The sequence below is a fragment of the Zea mays genome, chromosome 5, assembly GCF_902167145.1.
Source record: "Zea mays cultivar B73 chromosome 5, Zm-B73-REFERENCE-NAM-5.0, whole genome shotgun sequence".
Lineage (NCBI taxonomy): Eukaryota > Viridiplantae > Streptophyta > Magnoliopsida > Poales > Poaceae > Zea > Zea mays.
This window is the reverse complement of record NC_050100.1, coordinates 60,799,841-60,818,366: the sequence shown is the minus strand read 5'-3', so window position 1 is coordinate 60,818,366 and position 18,526 is coordinate 60,799,841. Positions and strand designations below refer to the sequence as shown.

The 18,526-nt window shown below is 41.2% G+C and overlaps 2 long non-coding RNA genes across 2 annotated transcripts; both read right to left on the bottom strand.

The window, feature by feature from the left end:
• Window positions 1-7,590: 7,590 nt before the first annotated feature.
• On the bottom strand, window positions 7,591-9,120 carry LOC103626425 (uncharacterized). The gene is made up of 2 exons (XR_552944.3): window positions 8,831-9,120; window positions 7,591-7,712 (listed from the first exon to the last, which is right to left on the bottom strand). It is a non-coding gene; the product is annotated as an uncharacterized lncRNA (long non-coding RNA).
• Window positions 9,121-12,234: 3,114 nt separating this feature from the next.
• On the bottom strand, window positions 12,235-16,028 carry LOC111589268 (uncharacterized). Its single transcript, XR_002748267.1, has 5 exons — window positions 15,564-16,028; window positions 15,296-15,464; window positions 13,230-13,342; window positions 12,770-12,874; window positions 12,235-12,563 (listed from the first exon to the last, which is right to left on the bottom strand). It is a non-coding gene; the product is annotated as an uncharacterized lncRNA (long non-coding RNA).
• Between the last annotated feature and the right edge of the window lie 2,498 nt (window positions 16,029-18,526).

Genomic DNA, 18,526 nt, shown 5'->3' with positions numbered 1-18,526 from the left:
AATTTTAAACTACATCAAGAGTAGCTATTTGGAAAACTAAGATTACAATCCATATGAATGAGATACAAATTTATCATTATGGATTGAGTTAGTATAGCTTACTAAAGAGAAACATATTCTCTAAGACACAAGATATATAATGTGCTCCTACTAGATATGTGCATCAAGTATTTGAATGACTTGTCACATGCACTTTCAATTCAGTTAAGAGTCTCATGAGGAGTACATTACATATATTGGGTCAAGGCATGACAAATTTGCAATGAATTAACTTATCTTTAAGAATACTTACCACCAAGTAGAGCGTACCATTTGTTATATCAATTGAAAGGTCTTACTATATGAGATGGTGTCATCTAAGTATTCTTCTTTTCTTCATTTGTGGAGACTTCCTTCTTTAGCTTGTTATCCCTTTTCCTTTTAGAACTAGTCGAAAAGCACTTTGAAAAGAAGTATTAGTAGTACAAGGAAGTATTTAATAAATGATGATATTTATATATGAATGGCAAGTAAATCATCATTTATGAGACATAAAGGCATAAATTAAATTCCTTTTAAGTTAATGCACATGGAGGAGTGAGTTAACAATGTGCACCAATTTACAAATTTAAGCCAAAAGAAATTTAACCTTCATATTGACATTTCTTTACATAGAATAGATTATTACAAATTGAAAGAATGCCACTTGAAAGGAACTACTATTGATCAACTACCAATTAAAGCAATTAGTTCCATACCTTTGCCTTGAGCAGTCCTAATCTTTCTTTTAGGTGAAGATTAACCTTTAATGCTTGTGATTTTACCAATTGAAAAAGCACAATCTCTACTTATGAATTTCCATGAAATGGCTTAAAAGAGATTGCATTAGAAACATAAACAATAGTTTCCTATTTAGAAACCTCTAGTATATGAATGACAATAAGGTTACTAAATTAAGGAAACCTCATGATATGAACTAAATTACCCTTACAGGCATCATGCATAACATCAATTGAAACAAGATAAAAGTAGCATGATTGTTTAATTAAGTTTATAGGGCAAGTTTAATTCATAACATGGTGAGTGATTAATGTAGAAGACTCAAAACCAATTTAAACAAGAATGAATACATCACATAGTATTGGTTCGATCTTCTTTGAATGTTGAATGGCACACTCCATTTGAGAAACACATTCTCATGTTGTGAGACTACATAAACACTTAGATAGAAATACTAGTCTCACAACTCTAGTCATATAGAGAATTCCCCTTTTGGTAAGTGCTTTAAGAATTTGAATTTATTACTTAGCACTCTATTCATTTAAGAACATGGGATAATACTCTTTATGTCTAGGTCATGGCAATAATACGATAATAAATTGGAAATATGCCACAAGATACATACAATCAATTTAAATCATGTAGATTGTCACAATATAAAAATATGAACTTGCAATCTACCATATAATTAGATCATTTCCAAAGCAAGGTAAAATCTTTTAAGTTCATTCTTAAGTGCTTCATTTTTCCTATGTGGCTACAAAAGACACAAAGGAATATACCAATTAAAAGCAATGTGCACTTAAGAATTAATTGTTACCATCCTTTGGATATCACTTGGTTGTAGGCCTTTTGCTTGATTCCCACAAAGGTTAATCCTTATTCCCTACAACACAAATTCTTGCTAGAGATGAATATGAAGTTAGTGATATAACAACTCAATTCATCTTTGGGTCAATCTTAAAGGATAGACAATGTAAGATTGATAGCTTGAGATAAGAATCGAGTTAAACTTCTCAAGCACCCCAAAGCTTCATATCATCTCTAGGTACCTACAAAACTTATCAAGTACATTTTGGTACCCATCTTTGGATGGGTCCACCAAGGTTAGCTAACAAGTACTTAGGCACCCAAATGGCCTTTGTGCTAGTTTTAGGTGAACTAATTACCTTTCTAGCACAAATGTCATTTTTGGGTCTCCTAAGCGAATATGAATGAATTGACATGGTAGGCTTAGGATACTTACTCATGGGACAATCCTTGCATAGGTGTCCCTTTCTTCGGCAAGTGTAGCAAATCTGATTTTTAATTTTGCAAGACTCCTTCTTGCCTTGCTTCTTGTTTGCTACATGGTTAGTGAGCCTCTTTCTTTCTAAAGTTAAGCCACTATCTTTTATGTAGGGACATGACTTAATCTCATGTCCCTTCTCATGACATTGATAACACTTTCTAGTGCATCTTCTCTTATTTGGAAGAGTGGCTTGTTTGTTACCTTGTGTGGAGCATGTGGAGACGTGGTTGAGGCACTTGTCATGAGCTTTGGATTTCTTATCTTGATGTTTGCTCATGTCCTTCTTGGAAAGCTTGATATTCTTTTGAAGGGGTTTTGTGCATGCTACTATTGCCCCCTTCTCAAGCTTTTTCACCATATTATCATGGTTATCTTGAGAAGGTTGAGCATGACACTTTCCCTTCAATTGAATCAAGCTCCTTTTTAGCCTCTCATTTTCTTCCTTGAGCTCATTGTTTTCTTTTGCATAGGAAACATTACTTGTTCCTGAAAGTTTTAGCTCAATGGAAGATTGGCTTTCTTGAGAGCAACATTTGTTAGCACATGATAATATAGTTTCTGTTTGAGTACATGTGCATAAGTGAGGTTGGTATGATTTTAAATTAGTTAACACAACCTCATGAGCCATTTCTAACATGATATGTGAATACATAAATTTATTATGAGAGAACACAAGCATATCATGTTTTTCTTGCAAAGCTAGATTTTCAATATTTAGCCTTTCTATCGTGTTCTTGAACATAGCATTTTTATTTTCTAATTGAGCAATATATGATGAATGATTAACAACTTTAATTTGCTCAATTGAAATGTCTTCATACCTTTGGACCAAATCATCATGAGAGCACTTTAGCTTCTCATGCTCTTTGGTCAACTTCTCTAAGTCTTCGATTTTTTTGATAAGGAAGTCTTCTTGCTTATGAAGCATTTCTTTTTGTTCTTCCGCTCTTTTCATGAGTTTGAGCAAGCTCATCCGATGTTTCTTGCTTAGCTGAGCGAAGAATTGTTGAAGATCATCCTCATCTTCACTATCACTTTCTTGCTCCTCCTCATCCTCACTTTCGCTTTCACTGTCACTCTCATTAGCAACAAAGCACATATGAGAAGTGGATTTGAAAGACGAACCTTGTGAAGAGATGGATTCGTCGTTTGGTCTCCATCGATCATTTTCTTCTTCTTCAATAATGTTCTTTGCCTCATCTTCCTTCATTTTGAGGAACATCCTTTCGGCGATTCTCATGGCAAGGTCTATTGCCCTAGGATCAACATCTGCACCAAAAGATGAAGTCGAGGCAACCTCAACTTTTTCAAGGTTAGAAGCACTTTCATTTCTTAGTCCCCCCAACATGATCTTTCCTCACGCGGTTAAGCGTTAGAACGAGGATTAGGCTCTGATACCAATTGAAAGTTGCCTAGAGGGGGGGTGTGAATAGGCAAGTTAAAATTTTTCCAACAAAAACTAGAAGCAAACTGGGTAAAACTGAATTGATCTCGAAATTCACCCAGTTAACTTTGGAAATGAGATGTTCTAAATGATCCACAGGGTTCAAAGTAGTAGATCTGAGAAGGGCACTTCTCAAAATCCACACACCAAAAGATATAAACAAATCTTCCACACAATGGTGAGAGAACGAAGAACACTAACAAACACAATGAGCAAGAACACAAGAGACACAAGATTTATCCCGAGGTTCGGTCACACCACAAAAGGTGCCCTACTTCCTCGTTGAGGCGCCCACAAAGAGCCGGGTCTCTTTCAACCCTAATCCTCCCTTTGCCGACCACAAAGGTCAAGCTCACACACTAATCTTTGCTCAAACGAGCGGGTAATACAAACTTTCTTGTGGTCTTCCACAAGATTTGGAGACTCACAAGAGACACCTAGTCGTCTAGGAGCTAGAAGCTCCAAGAGTAATGAATCCACAAAGAACTCGATGTAGTACCAAAGCTCGAATGAAGAAGAAGAGCAAGAGAGATTTAGAGATGAAGCACAAAATCGCAGCTCTCAAGCTCACTCAAAGATTTCTCTCCAAAGATTTGAAATGGGAGAGGCAAGAGATGTGTGAGAGAGAGAGAGGGAGGTGTTTCTTGGGTTAGAAATGGAGTTCAAATCGTGCTCACTGCTGTGGGGTGAGAGGTAGGAGTGAGTATATATAGGTGGAGCTCAAAACTAGCCGTTTGGGCAGATTTTTCTGCCTGAGACCGGTCGAACCGCCCCCTAGGGCGGTTGAACCGCCCCTGGCAGGCCTGGCAGCCTGTCTGCCAGTCTGACTGGCAGACTGACCGCAGACTGGTCAAAGTTGACCAACACCGGTTGAACCGCCCCTGACAGCTCCTAGCGACCTGTTTGCCAGTCTGACTGGCAGACTGCACATCAGAGGTCAGAGGGGTCAGAGACCAGCTGAACTGCCCCTCAGGACCAGTTCAACCGGTATTGACCAGTGAGTTTAGGAGAGAAAACCCCAGCTCAACTGCCCGGAGGCAAGTTCAGCTGGTGTATGGTCAAAGAGGTTCACAGCTGAAGTTGAGTTCAGCTGAAGTTGAGAAAGCTCAACTCAGCTGAAGTTCAGCTCAGCTGAAAAGCTCAGCTGCAGCTGAAGAAGCTCAACTCAGCTGAAGTTAAGTTCAGCTGGAAAGCTCAGCTACAGTTGAAGAAGTTCAGCTGCATTTCAGCAAGAACACTCTAGGTTTCTCAACCCTAACCACGGTCAACCATAGAATGTTAAAGAGATTTTTGCTTTTCAAAAATAGCTTTTGAATAGAGAGGTTTGAGCTTTGGCAAACACCAACCTTCTTTTTGGATCCCCCTTTATAGTACGACGATTCCTATACTCAAGTTAAATAAAATAAATTGAAGTAAACTCCTTGAGTCATTGGTGTCTCATGTGTGATTTCTCCATGGCATTGCTTCATAAGGATCACAAACATCTTTGTCTCACCTTTTGAAGCAAACTCAAATCAAACCCTGTGACTTGTACCATATCACCTTATATGAGTTCAAATCATGGCTTCAAGTCACCTTACTGATGCATCAACATGTTATAACTCTTCATAGCTGATTAGTTCATCGACTTAGTGCAAGTACTCTCTTCTTCACCTTAGCCATGGTACCTCGGTCTACAAGCCGTCGCTTGGCCTTCACCTTCGCCTAGTTCCTCGAAGCCCTTTCCTTGCTATCTTCACCCTATCAAGCCATTCTTGAGTCACATCATATTGAGCATCCATTGAGAGAATCATTTCTTCAATATTGTGAACCTTGCTTGAATGTCTTCTAGATATAACTGTTAAGATTAATCAAGCTCTAGTTTGATTCTCATAGAAGCATATATGGACTGATAGTAATATGGTCAAGCCAATTCACGATTCCTCATATCTTATTCTCTTTGGCTTGACCAATCCTCTAAATCACTTTGTCCTCTATTCTGGTCATATGTATGTAGTGATTTCTCAGGTCTTGTCCATATATTCAAACCAATATAGAGATCATATTATATCCATTTGCATTGTCTCACTGGATTTAACCTTGTGTTGAACCTTTGTTCACTGATCATTATACACTATTCAAGTATGTTCATCATACTGAATTTCCTGTTCAACACTTAGCAAACTTGTTAGACCTTTAAATGTGTTGTTATCCAAATCACCAAAACTCACAAAAGGGATGAATGCACTTTCACCTTCCCCCCTAACAGTTATTCCCAAGGGACACACCCCTTGGGAGATACTGTTTAGACTTGTATATAAGAGAATCCTCTCTGCAATAAAGGAAGACAACTATCATTTACACTATCTCTCAGTCTCATTACCACTGCGCTCTAACAAGAATAACGAATTGCACAAGTAAAAAATATCTGAAGAATAGGATATGCAACTCATCTTATAGTTTTGGCCATTATCATTTTTTATTTCTTTTCAATGTAATATACAATTATAAATATATATATATTCGGATTCACATGGAAAAAGTAGCTCGAGAATACTTCAAAGGCTAAGCTCAACAAAGCTATGGGCCTTAAAAAAGTAACTTTATGCATGGCACTGTTTACCTATTTATAGCGAAGAGATACAAATTCGTGTGAAATTACAAAACAAGCACACGAGGTTTACAAATATGATTAATGTGACAGCCCTCCCAAGTTATCAGGTCCACATACACTAATCCTTGCCTTAATGGTCTCAGATTGCTATGCACGTGTACCGGGCAAGTTAACAAGGCTATCGAGTTCATCAACTTGAACTCATCATCCCAAGGATCTCCCACATAACAGCATATTACAGTAATCACATTTGATACACACACATTGGAGATAGAGCGGAAGACTTTTACAAAATACCCAGAACTCAAGTTTTACAACATAAAAGGGGTTGAAATTGTTACAAGTCCTGATAGTCTTCAGAGTGCATAACTTAACTACAATACTTGGAAAGGTGAAGCCTTTTCATAAAAGATACACATAAGTAATCTAAGCTTCAAGACCAAGGGGTACTAATAAAGCCAAGGCATCAAAAATCTTTCCTGCAACAACATAGGGAATAAAACCCTGAGTAGGCAATTACTCAGCAAGACTTACCCGACTAAGGAAAAGACTCTCAAGGGCATGCTAGCTTTTGGGGAATCAAGGGAAAAGCTCATCAATTATCAATGACTCCTTTTTGCATAAAAGCTTACTAATAATGGATCCTTAAGCCAAGTTTTATTTCACAAGTTAGGTTATTACCTGAATCTACTAACCTGTCTCTAGATTTTCCTAATCTAGATCATTCACTTGGCCTACACTAGATTGCTTTTAACCAAAACTCTGTTATACTTGTTATCTACGATGCAGAGCAGTGATCTAGTCTTCATGACCGAGAAGTAATGGCGATTCGAATCGATTAACACCCAGCTGGGGATCACCAACCACACGACATATGTAGCACTTAACCCTTGCATATGTCTACCATTCCCACGGGTCCTCCACTACGTGAACCGGTCCGCGCCACCCGAGAGTACGGTACTCCACCATCCAGCCACGTGCCAGGTGGGTACACGCCACTCCCGCCATCTCTCCACTCCCAGTGGGCGATTGTCTTTTCACATATGGAGTAGTCGGGTTCAGGCTTACCCATGACGAGGTATGTGGCCAGTTAAAAGATCCTAGATCAACAGGCCTACAATCGGTACAGTCCTTGATCGACACAGACGGGCGACCTGTCGAGCTCAACGTCTGGTCTCATTTTAAACAAATTCTCAAAGTTTGATACCTGGCAGAGGTACCCTGCTTGAATGATGAATTCATCCCCGCGGAGGATGCCTCCATCATCCCAAGCCCGTTTTCTTTTTTAAAAATCATGAGTCATAGATCAAAAATATTTTTCTTAATCTATAAGCATGACTAAGCATTACTAGTTTTTATAAAACAGGTAACAAGGTATGATAATCAATCTTGCAAGGATGGTAATGCATCAAGTGTTTAATCATTCAACTCCTATCACCTAATGCAGCATATAAGTGATAAAATTTTATAATACAAGAAAGGTGGAAAATGCACCGGGGCTGGCCTTATTGCAGGAGAAGATCTAAAATCCTTCTACTCTGGTAAGAAGTTAGATGAAACTCCACCACTGGATCAGCAGGCACTGAAGTGAACTCCTTCTGCAGACACCACTTCTTCTAGGTGTTCTACAAGTCAATTACATGTAGATGAATGTTTGTTATGGTACGGAAATGCATTTCATAAAGAAGGTAACAAACAACCCATCCTGAGTACACTTTAATACAAGGTGCATAAAACTAGCCAAAACACTAGAGGATTACCAAGGGCACTAGAAGACATCATTAACTAACAATTCACCAGGGGACTAACCCATCTTAAACTTCATCCAAAAGCTCAAACTTTTTTTAAGCAACTTCATTTCCTAATTACCCGAGGTTAAAATCTTTTTCTTTTCGGGCAACAATCTATTTGCTGAGCAAATTTCTTCCAAACAGTTTCAAACTTGGACCAAGTGCTCAGCTGGTCAAGACAAGGTTCCCCAAAAATTTGGTATCTACTGTAAAACTCCTAAATTTATTTCTACTACAAAGTACATGAATTTACACACCTCATAAAACTGGTCTTACAATTTTATCATTTTTGTACAATTTTTGGCCTAATTTACAAGCTCTCAGCTAAATAAATAAGAAAAAACCATTTCTTTATGTGCTGGAACTAGCCCACTGTGGCCCAGCATCGGGCAGAGTCGGTCTGCGGCTGGGAGCCCTCGTCCGCGCCTGCTCTTTTGCGCAAAGACCCTAGCCGCTCAAAAAAATCCAACACGCATCCTTGCCACTATTGGCTCCTCTCACTGACCACTTCACCCAAACCCCTCAACTTCTCTCCTTTTACAAAGTCTCGACCCCGACATGGTCGCGCGAGCTCCGGCAAACCAGCGTTTGATTAATCTGGGCGGTGCAACGTAATCGACGACAACAGCATCCCCGCGACCTCCGAACCATGGCGGACCCGGGCATGGGCGTGAACTCACTGCGAGGACACCACAACCCGGTCACCGACGGCGGAAAACGCAGCAGACGAGCTCGATCTCGCGGCCACCGTGTGGTAGAACTCCAATCAAAGGCGTGGAGAGTATCACTGATCTACCATGGCCATGGTGCATGCAAGAATCCGAGCGGAGATGACGTGAGCTGAGGGGTCGGCGTGGAGACTGTCCCCGGCGCTGAACGGAGGCGTCGTGACCCCGTTCCAAGCAACACACAACAATAGAGCTAGAGATTCCAACCGGGTGAGCTTCACTAACCTTTGCAGAGCACGGAACATTCACCACACGGGTGAAAAACTCCACGAGAAAGCCTGGCCACGGTGAGGTGGGGAATTTAGTGGGCGTGGTCACCAACTAGGGAGCTGGCACACAGCACAAGAGCAAATCAGATTTGGGGGTTTGAAAGGGAGGTTACCTAGGCCTGAACACTGCCACATCACTCACACGATGACCACAAATTTGGAGCTCAAGAGTAGGGGAAAAAATTCACAAAACCAAACCCTAAGGTGGCTGAACGAGGGAGCAAACAGCCATGAGCACACCACGCAGGCAGTGGAGAGTGGTCTATATGGTGCTAGCGCTGCATGGACTCCACACGTGGCATACAATCACAGTGCCACACAGGTTCATGGGTGCAGCCAAAACACTTAATTTGGTTCATTTTACATAAACAATAGAAGGCAGATAAGAACTCCACCTAGGACAGGCTCACATAAATCCAACTTGACATTATCTGCATGGGTAAAACTTTCAGAATTTTGTTGTCCAGTGCACTCCACCACAGAGCTAGCAGATGAGATTTTTACTGCTCACAGGCCATACAACAGTCCAAAACTAAATATTTCGCAGTAGTGATGAGGTCACTAAATCCTTGGTCATACACTCTATCTCTGTTACAACTCGAGCACTCTAGTGAAGTCCAGCCAACAGAGAAAAAATCTTCAGTTACAGAAGCCCAACCCTGAATTTTCTGTTTCAGCTACCCGAACACATGAACCTGACAGGATCACTTTGGAGCAAATTTTCTCCCAATTTTCAGTAATAACAGGCTAACCTTAGTTAACAAAATTTGCTCACAAAACATACCTCTACAAACCTGCTGCAGCAAACCTAGGTCAAATAATCATGGACCAAGAGTTATAGTGCTTCAAAGTGGGGTGAAAATACAGAAATTCAGATTCAGCTATCTAAACCAAATTCAGTACACATCTATCTGACAGAGCAACTTTGAGCTCAATTTACTCACAAATTTTAGTAGTAACAGGGAGATCTTCGTTAACAACACTTGTTGACAAAATATAGCTCTACAAATTTGGTGCAGGAACCATAGACCAAAGGCTCATGGATCAAAAGTTATAGTGATCCAAAGTGGGTTGGAAACGCTAAAATTCAGATTCAGCCAACTGAAACCAAACTGAACTCAACACCTGACAGGGAGATTTTGGACACAGTTTACTCCAATTTTTTTGAAGCACCAAATCAAACTTACTTAAGAAAACTTATTCACTGTTGTATGGTCTTCCACTTTACTATAGAAACCATAGTATATAACTCCAAAAATTAGCCACAAGAAAGCTCCAAACTTGAGCAAAACTCACTGAAATTCAGTTTCTGCCAACTGAACTAAGTCTGAAATCTGGAGTCCGACAGCATGTTTTTAGACACTATTTTCTCCTATTTCTAGGCTAGTTCAGGGGGATCCACCTCAATGAAAATTACTCACCACATTACCCTCTAACACTTTTCTCTGGATAGTGCAGGCCATAACATCAGAAGTTTATCACAACAGAGATCTGAAGTTTGCTAAAAATGCTGAAACTGCACTTCAATTTCTGAATCAAAGTCCAGAAATCACAAGTCTGACAGCTCCAATTTGGACCACTTTTTATCCAAGTTCCAAGTAGCTTTAGGGGTATGACCTTTGACCAAACTTGCACACCAACATATGGTCTTCAAACTTGCTACAGGAATTTCAGTCCAAAACCATATAGATCAATCACAACATAGCTCCAAACTAAGCAATAAAATACTGATTTCAGACTTGGGCTATTATTCAAAATCTGAAAACTCAGAATTCAAACAGCTCAACTTTGAGCCACTTTTACTCCAAGTTGCATATGGTTTTAGGGACAGGTTGCCCAAGAAAATTTGTACCCCTAGTGTAGCTCTACAACTTTGTTACATTGTCCACCTTCAAACTGTTTATAGATCAAAAGTTGTAAAGGCCCAAAAACAGCTAGTTGATATTATTTTCAGCAAATTCCAAATTACACCAAAACTGAATTTTTGCAGTTTACTCCAAGTTTTCGTATAAAACTTGGACATCTTCACACATGAAAGTTGTTCAACTTTCCAAGCTTTAGCACTTTAGTATATGGACCTTTGGCAACTTCTCACTAGATTTTAAATTCCACTTTTCGGGCTAGTTTATGGTTTCAATTGAAATTTTGGACCTATTAAAATGCATTCTAGGTGTATCAAGCTAGATGATGCTAATGCATATGATGAGATGCCAAAATTTTAGTTCTCGTAACACCAGTGGTGTTACAATTAACGAATTTCATAGGGGCATCGTTGTCTTTTTCTCTTTCTTTCTTGCCATGCCACACAAGTCTTCGATTTCATCCCCTTCGTCGCTTCGCGCACGAAGCCCCATTAGTCGCCGAAGCGGACGACCTCAGTCCGCTCCTTCGCCGCTCTTATGTTCTGCTAAAGCTTCTTCGTAGGTTGCTTCGATCGAAGGTCGGCTTCGTCCATCCTTTGTTACATGTCTAAAACACATTTCAAGTTGAAGGTCAGGTGATCTGAAGATCTTCGCCAAGGTAAGTCCCCTAACAATGTATAACCTAGATAATATGTTGTGTTTCTCCGGGTACTAGATATATTTAAGAAACTTCTTCATGCAACCCAATATATCTAAATAAATGTATCTAATTCTTGTATCTTGTTCGCTAAACTTGTGGGTTGTATAGGTGGAACCGTATCCAGATTTAGAGAACCGCGCTAGAGACGTTCCTTTACCAAGATATGTATTTACTAGTTAGGTGCCCGTACGTTGTAACGGCTCACAACTTACAAATCTAAATGAGCATAGCCTAATACATACATTTAAACTGTGTTCAGCCGCTTAGTCATATGGTTTACACTCTACACTAAGTGAAGTTTAAATATAAAGATGAGGATGGATAAGCTGTTAAAGATAGTATTAGAACAAGTAACTAAAAACAAACAATTGTATTCTCTAGCAAATTAAATTCCCTTCTTTTTGTGACAACTCTCTCACTTTCAAACCAAAATAAACTATTTAAATCAGTTATAGGGCAGTAAGAGATGACATGGATAACAAGGAACTCATAATACAATGATCTTCTTTATAAATGGTCAGAGCATCCATGGATATGTGATAATGGAGTGGCTACTCATCCAACTGCTCTTCTTGGCTCTTCTTGTATCGGCAAATTGACTGCAGTGAATAAATCAAAGAAATTGGCTCTACATGTGTGTTTATATGTCATGGAGAAGTTAATTCTGTTTTTGCATTCAGCTGCAGTTGCAAAACATGGGGGAAATCAAGAAAATTGTGCCCTTCTTCGCATCATGTGATATCAAGATTGAATCCAGTCATGAGATATCTTCAAAAATAAACTGTAGAAATAAGGTTATCATAACTTACAAACTTCCTTCATCAAACTTAAAAAGGAACATGAAGTACAAGGAATATCACATTCAGTCTACATGTTCACTATACGGCTATACTGTGTTATACTTTGGTTGTTTCCTATCTCGGTAGATGAATACATTGAAGCTCACAAATCACATAAATATCCTGATGAATAGACCAACTCTAGTTGATTTTCATGATTGTTTCCCCTACAGTGTATTCATGTAGAATATTTATTTCTTACATGATCTGTCTATGGAGCTTAGGAAGGAGCTGCTTGTGTGCTTCAAAAATAAACTGTGTATTCATGGCGATGAAGGTACGCTCCATCTAGAATCACAGCAGAGGACTGTTGTGAGCTTGAGAAAAAGGGAGAAAAATTCTTTGCATGGGAGCCCACTCTCAATCAGTTTGAGTTGGACTACCCTGCCTGACATATAGGCACCATGGTGATTGCTCCAGTATTATTGGACCACACCAGAAAGCATGAAAAATAAAAATAAAAGGAAGAGGATGAGGGATCTAGGGTATTGTACCTCTGCAGCATGAGCCTCTTGGTCCTGGTGTAGATGGGAGGTGGTCGTCGACTGCAGTGAGGATTTTGGGGCGAGGATGGCTCTCGGCCTGAATAGGTGATCCACCTGCAAGAATAAAGTGAATCGTCCTCCCAAGATTGCACGAACCTTTCTAAAGACAAGCACCACAAAAGCTTCTCTAGTCTCCACACACCAAAGCAGCTTCCATTAACAACGGCTAGACGATGGCTATAGGAAATATCAAATAATCTCTTCACTAACTCTCCTTTTACATCAACCTGAATTCATCTAAGCATGAAATAAATAGAACAGTTTGCAAGAACATGAAAGACCACAAAAAGGCAAAGTATGAGCTAACTGTAATGAATAACATTACATTTTTTTCGTACACCATCACGGACACGATCAAGTATAGCAGGTACAACAGTCATTAAAATTGGCTTTAGTACAAAAGCATCACCTTGCGTCACAAGCGGGGCGTGCAGGTGGTGGCAATAGCCAAGCGTGGTCCATTTCTTGGAGATGGGGCCTGACCCTCGTAGCACCAAATCATCTCCTCGTCCTCCTCTAGTCCTTATTATGAGTACAGTTTTACATTTAATAGGATATAAAATAGTAAGCATATGCGGATTTTGGTTTATAAAAATTGTTTGCAATTTATCATTCAAGTTGAATTAAAAACCAAACCGTTTATGTGATATATATCAGTGTTCCTTTATAGCTTCCATGTTCTCCTTAAGAACATCAGTAACAGTAGATTTATTTTGCTCAATGGAAATAAACCTTTAACAGATTCAGTACTTAAGCTTCTAAAGAAAAAAATGAGTGTATAACTTATGTGTTCTTTATCCAATGGAATTTAGATATTTCTAAAACAGATTGAAGCATCAAAGGGTACCTTAAATAATTTAATAGGTGTAGGAGCAAAATCCTAAAAAGGTAATGGAACAGAACTGTTAGTAGGACATCATGCAAGGGGATTGTATTAGCCACAATGGCAGCTATATATTCCATAGCATTCAGATATAAATATTTATGGATGTTTAGTATTTGCACCAACTCGTGTTGGTGTCTCACCGGGGGATTTACCAGACCGGAAGATGGTGAAAACATGAACCATGTTGGCAAAGGAAACGTGGATAGATGGCTCCATATGCTCATGGATAACCAACAAGAAGATCATGTTGCGTACCATTCTTCAGACGAACACGATAATGACGAGGAGAATGCTTCGGATGAGCAGCGAACGCAGAGCCGGGTTGACGAAGAGAGCTGCAGGAATGGGATAACTGAATATTTTGATGAGATCGTCGAGGTCGAGGACGAGATTGTTTCTGACCAGGGAGCAGAAAGAGGGAGGAACAGCTTTGGAATTAAAGACAGAGAGGAAAAGAAGATTTGGTTCCATAGGACTGACAGCACCTGGGGTTTCCGGTCACTGCCATCATCACCCTCCATGATCCTGGGAATGAGAAAAGGTGTGGAACGCATGGCTGTCGACGATGACCGCAAATATGGCTATGAGGATTCAGTGTCTAGAAGCAGCACTAAGTTTCCGCGCCCAGCAGCCTGTGCAGCTGCGCCTCGACGCTAGAGCCCAAGACGTCGCCCACGAACCTGTACACCTGAGCGAAGCGCAGGTCGTCCGGAGACAGGGGGAACTGAACAGTCTCGACGTCGACGCCCGGGACCGAGGCACCATTGTCAGCGCACCAGATGTATATAGATAAAATGTTGATCTGTGTTCAACCAAACCAGATGTATATAGATAAATGTTGATCTGTGTTCAAACCAACATTGCACTATTCAGCAGGATTGGTTCTGGGGCTAATTTGAAGCAAGATTTAAGTCTCATGAAAGGAGCTAATTTGAAGCAGGATCTTGTTTCCATCATTTTTTGTGCTATCAATAGTCTGTAGTTGTGGATGCTTAAAGTTAGTGTGCATATATTAAATTTAGTGGGCAACTGAATCGCTTGGCTAAATGATTCTCACAAAGAGCTTCACATGAATAAAAAAATAAACAAACTGAATCACTTAAGTAATGCAAAAATGATTCAGTTATAAGCCACATAAAAAGTTAAGACTACAGCCAGGAAAGGATCTTGTGCTAGCAAAATCCCTAACGCTACTGCCCCTACCAACTGCCGCAAGCCAACCTCATCAGCAAGCTACCGCAGAACAGTGTTCACCCATGGCTTCAGCCTGTTACCACTGGAACACTTCTAAATACCGATGAAGCTGCCATATTAAATAAGGGAAACTGAAATGGCTGGATTGTTGCATGAAAGCAGTAAATATTTCAACAACAAAAAAAACTTGTGTTGAAACAATAAGTCAACCCATTGATCGGTGTACTTCAGAAGTTCAGAATATATATGGTAAAGTGTTTCAGTTAGAGTCACCCTGATGTCAGATGACTGAAGACATTCTGAAATTGAAATTGTCATCTGTTCTTTTATGACAGCAATTCAAGTGGCGTTCAGCATCAACTGCTGGTCAGAAGAAAGAGAAGGTGTAGGCGTACCTAAGATGAGCTGGTTGTTGTTGAATCGGGAGAGTGGGATGGGGTCCGTGCGTGGGTGCTTGCCCGTGCAGGCAGTACGACGCTTGTCTCCTCCCCCAGCGCCCCGCGGAGGCGCGAGCACAGCCACGAGAAGGTGAGGCCCGAGTCCCTGAGGTCCAGCGCCACCGCGCTGAAGCCAGCGCCGCCATGAGGGAGAGGAGCTATGAGAAGAGTACCAGCGACCGCGACGACACGAAGAACCAGTAGAAGTTAAGGTTGGTGGGAGTACCTGGGCTGCGGGGCAGAGGAGGAGGAGGGAGGAGTTGGTGTAGAGATCGATGGCAGCGGCGACGGCGTGCTCACCCGCGAGGATGATCTTGCCGGGCGCGAGGGCGTGCACTTCCAACGGGCCCCGATGCTCTGCCGTGCCAGCGACTGGATCCATGGCAGGGCACTGGGTACGCCGTCGCCGCCTCAACGCCACCACGCTGCCGCCGCGCCAGTTCGTCACTGCGAGACAAAAGACACGTGCGTCGCTTCCCCCGGGCCGGTTGGCCGTGTCCAGCCGTCGCTGTTTTGTTCCTATTTCTTGGCAACTCCGCCTGTTTCACCTCCGGCGGCCCGACAGCGACGACGCCAGTAGATAGACCTCTCTGGCCACCTCCGGCCTCTGCAGCGGCGAGGAGGGTGGGGTGGCCTCCCTGTCCGGGCCCAGGCTCGGGCCGCTGCTCCCCTCGTCCTTATCGACGCTTAGAGAGGGGAGACGGGGCGGCTATCTCGGGGCTCGAGAGGGGATTGGATCACGCCGCTCTGCACGCCGAGGAGAACTGTATACTGGGGGAGTGGATCGCGCCGAGGAGTGGATTGCGGTGGACCGGGATGGGCGGGCACGGCCGTGGATCGCGGCGAGGAGCAGATGGGTGAGGGAGTGGATCACGCCGATGGAGAAGGGAGTGAATCGCGCCGAGGAGGAGAAGGGAGTGGATCGCGCTGAGAGTGGATCGCGGACCTTCCATCCGTGGCCTCAGGCAGAACCGTGCGCCAGCAAAAACTGTGGACGTCTACACTAAGATCTTATAGAGTAGTAATAGATATGGGCTGTACATGCCTTTATCTCCAAATAACTCTAGTTTTACAACAAAAAAATTGGACCAACTTAAAAGATGGTCGCATCTCATTGCGCCATTTGTACCTTCGAAATTAAAATAATAAAAATTTATGACTATATTTAATATATATATATATATATATATATATATATAACCAAAGTAGTGAATAAAATTCAACATTGACAAAAAAACATGTATTTCAGTCTAACGAGACCTGGCTCTTGTTTCGTCGGACTGCTTTCCTTCAGCTCTGGAATAGCCCATTCAAATCTTAGCAGCCAAATATTGAACGCCATGTGCTTTTGAACCAAGTCCCTTGTATCGATGTAGGTGCAAACAGTGTTGAAGGCAACCATAACAGTTTGAGCTTCGAAGTTCATATAACAAACTGGCCTCTTAATACCGAAACTGGGCTTAATAGGTCTTTGGTTTATGCCGTTGATGTCCTCCGTGCCTTTAAATATTTTTCATATAAAATCATTCCTTCGTATAGGACTTCAACCATTTGCTACGGTATGCCAGGGCTGAAAAACCGAGCTTCTCTTCGATAAGCAAAGTCGTAGCGTCCGAAGTTATCATGCAAAGACTCTCTTTCTCAAATGCTTTTGTCTGGTATTGTACTCATAGATCTGACAAAAGCACTCTGCATTTTGCTATATGCCTTGGCTTCGTACAACAGAAATAAAACTCCAATCCATGTTATCGTATTAGAGTCAATTGATGGAGGTATATATCAAACCTCTCCAATATCCCCACAATCATTTTGTGTAGCGGGAACCAAAGCCCATCCTTGAGAAAGATTCGGAAACCACTACTATATCCTATTTAGCAAGGGTATAGTGTCTTCCCCCCAAGTCTGACCAAACCAATATCACCAGTGTAGTTTGTATTCTTCGGTACTTGAAAATAACCACCCATAACTGTTGATTTACGAAGCATACAAAACTTGGCTCTGTCGACCGAATATCATTGTTGTCCTCATGATCCAGGTCTTTGTCGTCATTTTTAGACCCTTCTGTTGGACCAGCCAACACGCCTCCAGGTTCACTTTCGACTATCAAAGCAGTCGCCCCAACCAAAGCACTACTCTCAGCGAGTGGAAACCTCTTCCTTCCTCTTAGTAACATCTGAAGCCAGCATCAGGGGTGGGCTCATGGGTTGTTTTCTCTCTCGCCATCTCTCAAAACAACGAAGTTACTAAGACACAAAGTCTCACGGAAAAAACACTGATTAGAAGTAAGCTTCAGAGACAGAATACACTAACAGTCAGTGAGCAGCATCAGCAAATGTCGTGCCCGGCCACGCGAGCCTCAACTCTTTTTATACAAAAAAGATGTGTCGTTTGTCCTCACTCGCTATAAAGTGGTCCCCACTTCTCAGGCGTCTATAAATGTGTATTCTTTAGAAATTCTTTTTCAACAACGAGCTCCACAAAGGTGTTTTTGGGCCTTCGACACAAGGCCTCCCTCATCCATTTCACGGTTTGAGCTCGTTATGAAAAACGAACCAACACCGCGAGGGACTACTGTTGGGGCCCTTTATTGTCGATTGTCCTCAAAATATTGTGTTGCAAATTGTTTTCAAACATGTTTTAGGTGTTTTGAAGCAACAATGAAACCAACCTGTGTTCGGAATCTTCGTCTAGAGCAGTGTGTGTACACAAATGAACCCGAAGAGCTTCAACTTCGTGACAGCGGTGCGCAATAGAAGGTATGTGAAGGTAGGGGAGAAGAATTTTGAAGCTTGGCCAACATGTATGTAAGGGAGAAAGACAATGTTACCTACGAGATTTGTAGTTCATATGTATAGGCCTATAGGGACTAAGGGTATGTTTATAATTTAAAACGAAGATGTACTATGAGTCCCCGTTATAAATAGAGGTTGCATATCATACCGTCGACGAGGTTGAGGTCTCACATCTTATACCGAATTGCTTAGCCTCTGAAGCTTGGACATCATCTTACTTTCGAAGTATTGCCCGTGTCTCCGAAGGCATCGATGTAATAATTTATAATAAGGAAAAAAAATAAGAGAAGTATATCTAAGATATTTTGTTTCATACATCATTATGTCTTGATAACCTCGTTCACTATTCATCTCCTTTACCTTCTCCCTTTAATTAATCTCTTCATAAGGAGTCAAT